We start from the raw sequence: 5,252 nt of genomic DNA, 5'->3' as shown, positions 1-5,252 counted from the left end.
AACAGCAGAATTCTGCACGAACTCATCAAAATTCTTACAGAAAACCGCATATTTCGATGCAAAACGACGATTTCTCGCCGATTTTCGTTGTTTTCTGGCTTAAATTCGCAAAGAAAAGCACGAAATCTACAAAATCATGACTTTTTACCAAGATTCAACGCTTGAATTGCAAGAAAACAGCAGAATTCTGCACGAAATCATCAAAATTCTTAGAGAAAACCGCATATTTCGATGCAAAACGACGATTTCTCGCTGATTTTGGTTGTTTTCTATCTTGAATTCGCAAAGAAGAGCACGAAATCTACAAAATCATGACTTTTTACCAAGATTCAACGGCTGAATTGCAAGAAAACAGCAGAATTCTGCACGAAATCATCAAAATTCTTAGAGAAAACCGCATATTTCGATGCAAAACGACGATTTCTCGCCGATTTTCGTGGTTTTCTGGCTTGAATTCGCAAAGAAGAGCACGAAATCTACAAAATCATGACTTTTTACCAAGATTCAACGGCTGAATTGCAAGAAAACAGCAGAATTCTGCACGAAATCATCAAAATTCTTAGAGAAAACCGCATATTTCGATGTAAAACGACGATTGTTCGCTGATTTTCGTTGTTTTCTATCTTGAATTCGCCAAGAAGAGCACGAAATCTACAAAATCATGACTTTTTACCAAGATTCAACGGCTGAATTGCAAGAAAACAGCAGAATTCTGCACGAAATCATCAAAATTCTTAGAGAAAACCGCATATTTCGATGTAAAACGACGATTGTTCGCTAATTTTCGTTGTTTTCTATCTTGAATTAGCCAAGAAGAGCACGAAATCTACAAAATCATGACTTTTTACCAAGATTCAACGGCTGAATTGCAAGAAAACAGCAGAATTCTGCACGAAATCATCAAAATTCTTAGAGAAAACCGCATATTTCGATGTAAAACGACGATTGTTCGCTAATTTTCGTTGTTTTCTATCTTGAATTAGCCAAGAAGAGCACGAAATCTACAAAATCATGACTTTTTACCAAGATTCAACGGCTGAATTGCAAGAAAACAGCAGAATTCTGCACGAACTCATCAAAATTCTTGCAGAAAACCGCATATTTCGATGCAAAACGACGATTTCTCGCCGATTTTCGTTGTTTTCTGGCTTAAATTCGCAAAGAAAAGCACGAAATCTACAAAATCATGACTTTTTACCAAGATTCAACGCTTGAATTGCAAGAAAACAGGAGAATTCTGCACGAAATCATCAAAATTCTTAGAGAAAACCGCATATTTCGATGCAAAACCACGATTTCTCGCTGATTTTGGTTGTTTTCTATCTTGAATTCGCAAAGAAGAGCACGAAATCTACAAAATCATGACTTTTTACCAAGATTCAACGGCTGAATTGCAAGAAAACAGCAGAATTCTGCACGAAATCATCAAAATTCTTAGAGAAAACCGCATATTTCGATGCAAAACGACGATTTCTCGCCGATTTTCGTGGTTTTCTGGCTTGAATTCGCAAAGAAGAGCACGAAATCTACAAAATCATGACTTTTTACCAAGATTCAACGGCTGAATTGCAAGAAAACAGCAGAATTCTGCACGAAATCATCAAAATTCTTACAGAAAACCGCATATTTCGATGCAAATCGACGATTTCTCGCCGATTTTCGTTGTTTTCTGGCTTGAATTCGCAAAGAAGAGCACGAAATCTACAAAATCATGACTTTTTACTAAGATTCAACGGCTGAATTGCAAGAAAACAGCAGAATTCTGCACGAAATCATCAAAATTCTTAGAGAAAACCGCATATTTCGATGTAAAACGACGATTGTTCGCTGATTTTCGTTGTTTTCTATCTTGAATTAGCCAAGAAGAGCACGAAATCTACAAAATCATGACTTTTTACCAAGATTCAACGGCTGAATTGCAAGAAAACAGCAGAATTCTGCACGAACTCATCAAAATTCTTACAGAAAACCTCATATTTCGATGCAAAACGACGATTTCTCGCCGATTTTCGTTGTTTTCTGGCTTGAATTCGCAAAGAAGAGCACGAAATCTACAAAATCATGACTTTTTACTAAGATTCAACGGCTGAATTGCAAGAAAACAGCAGAATTCTGCACGAAATCATCAAAATTCTTAGAGAAAACCGCATATTTCGAAGTAAAACGACGATTGTTCGCTGATTTTCGTTGTTTTCTATCTTGAATTCGCCAAGAAGAGCACGAAATCTACAAAATCATGACTTTTTACCAAGATTCAACGGCTGAATTGCAAGAAAACAGCAGAATTCTGCACGAACTCATCAAAATTCTTACAGAAAACCGCATATTTCGATGCAAAACGACGATTTCTCGCCGATTTTCGTTGTTTTCTGGCTTGAATTCGCAAAGAAAAGCACGAAATCTACAAAATCATGACTTTTTACCAAGATTCAACGCTTGAATTGCAAGAAAACAGCAGAATTCTGCACGAAATCATCAAAATTCTTACAGAAAACCGCATATTTCGATGCAAAACGACGATTTCTCGCCGATTTTCGTTGTTTTCTGGCTTGAATTCGCAAAGAAGAGCACGAAATCTACAAAATCATGCCTTTTTACCAAGATTCAACGGCTGAATAGCAAGAAAACAGCAGAATTCTGCACGAAATCATCAAAATTCTTACAGAAAACCGCATTTTTCAATGCAAAACGACGATTTCTCGCCGATTTTCGTTGTTTTCTGGCTTGAATTCGCAAAGAGGAGCACGAAATCTACAAAATCATGACTTTTTACCAAGATTCAACGGCTGAATTGCAAGAAAGCAGCAGAATTCTGCACGAAATCATCAAAATTCTTAGAGAAAACCGCATATTTCGATACAAAACGACGATTTCTCGCCGATTTTCGTGGTTTTCTGGCTTGAATTCGCAAAGAAGAGCAGAAAATCCACAAAATCATGACTTTTTACCAAGATTCAACGGCTGAATTGCAAGAAAACAGCAGAATTCTGCACGAAATCATCAAAATTCTTAGAGAAAACCGCATATTTCGATACAAAACGACGATTTCTCGGTGATTTTCGTGGTTTTCTGGCTTGAATTCGCAAAGAAGAGCACGAAATCCACAAAATCATGACTTTTTACCAAGATTCAACGGCTGAATTGCAAGAAAACAGCAGAATTCTGCACGAAATCATCAAAATTCTTACAGAAAACCGCATATTTCGATGCAAAACGACGATTTCTCGCCGATTTTCGTTGTTATCTATCTTGAATTCGCCAAGAAGAGCACGAAATCTACAAAATCATGACTTTTTACCAAGATTCAACGGCTGAATTGCAAGAAAACAGCAGAATTCTGCACGAAATCATCAAAATTCTTAGAGAAAACCGCATATTTCGATGTAAAACGACGATTGTTCGCTGATTTTCGTTGTTATCTATCTTGAATTCGCCAAGAAGAGCACGAAATCTACAAAATCATGACTTTTTACCAAGATTCAACGGCTGAATTGCAAGAAAACAGCAGAATTCTGCACGAACTCATCAAAATTCTTACAGAAAACCGCATATTTCGATGCAAAACGACGATTTCTCGCCGATTTTCGTTGTTTTCTGGCTTGAATTCGCAAAGAAAAGCACGAAATCTACAAAATCATGACTTTTTACCAAGATTCAACGCTTGAATTGCAAGAAAACAGCAGAATTCTGCACGAAATCATCAAAATTCTTAGAGAAAACCGCATATTTCGATGCAAAACGACGATTTCTCGCTGATTTTGGTTGTTTTCTATCTTGAATTCGCAAAGAAGAGCACGAAATCTACAAAATCATGACTTTTTACCAAGATTCAACGGCTGAATTGCAAGAAAACAGCGGAATTCTGCACGAAATCATCAAAATTCTTACAGAAAACCGCATATTTCGATGCAAAACGACGATTTCTCGCCGATTTTCGTTGTTTTCTGGCTTGAATTCGCAAAGAAGAGCACGAAATCTACAAAATCATGACTTTTTACTAAGATTCAACGGCTGAATTGCAAGAAAACAGCAGAATTCTGCACGAAATCATCAAAATTCTTAGAGAAAACCGCATATTTCGATGTAAAACGACGATTGTTCGCTGATTTTCGTTGTTTTCTATCTTGAATTAGCCAAGAAGAGCACGAAATCTACAAAATCATGACTTTTTACCAAGATTCAACGGCTGAATTGCAAGAAAACAGCAGAATTCTGCACGAACTCATCAAAATTCTTACAGAAAACCGCATATTTCGATGCAAAACGACGATTTCTCGCCGATTTTCGTTGTTTTCTGGCTTGAATTCGCAAAGAAGAGCACGAAATCTACAAAATCATGACTTTTTACTAAGATTCAACGGCTGAATTGCAAGAAAACAGCAGAATTCTGCACGAAATCATCAAAATTCTTAGAGAAAACCGCATATTTCGATACAAAACGACGATTTCTCGCCGATTTTCGTGGTTTTCTGGCTTGAATTCGCAAAGAAGAGCAGAAAATCCACAAAATCATGACTTTTTACCAAGATTCAACGGCTGAATTGCAAGAAAACAGCAGAATTCTGCACGAAATCATCGAAATTCTTAGAGAAAACCGCATATTTCGATACAAAACGACGATTTCTCGGTGATTTTCGTGGTTTTCTGGCTTGAATTCGCAAAGAAGAGCACGAAATCCACAAAATCATGACTTTTTACCAAGATTCAACGGCTGAATTGCAAGAAAACAGCAGAATTCTGCACGAAATCATCAAAATTCTTACAGAAAACCGCATATTTCGATGCAAAACGACGATTTCTCGCCGATTTTCGTTGTTATCTATCTTGAATTCGCCAAGAAGAGCACGAAATCTACAAAATCATGACTTTTTACCAAGATTCAACGGCTGAATTGCAAGAAAACAGCAGAATTCTGCACGAAATCATCAAAATTCTTAGAGAAAACCGCATATTTCGATGTAAAACGACGATTGTTCGCTGATTTTCGTTGTTATCTATCTTGAATTCGCCAAGAAGAGCACGAAATCTACAAAATCATGACTTTTTACCAAGATTCAACGGCTGAATTGCAAGAAAACAGCAGAATTCTGCACGAACTCATCAAAATTCTTACAGAAAACCGCATATTTCGATGCAAAACGACGATTTCTCGCCGATTTTCGTTGTTTTCTGGCTTGAATTCGCAAAGAAAAGCACGAAATCTACAAAATCATGACTTTTTACCAAGATTCAACGCTTGAATTGCAAGAAAA

This window comes from Gnatocerus cornutus, chromosome 7, assembly GCF_029298725.1.
Source record: "Gnatocerus cornutus isolate USDA-ARS CGAHR chromosome 7, icGnaCorn1.1, whole genome shotgun sequence".
NCBI lineage: Eukaryota > Metazoa > Arthropoda > Insecta > Coleoptera > Tenebrionidae > Gnatocerus > Gnatocerus cornutus.
This window is presented reverse-complemented; position numbering follows the sequence as displayed.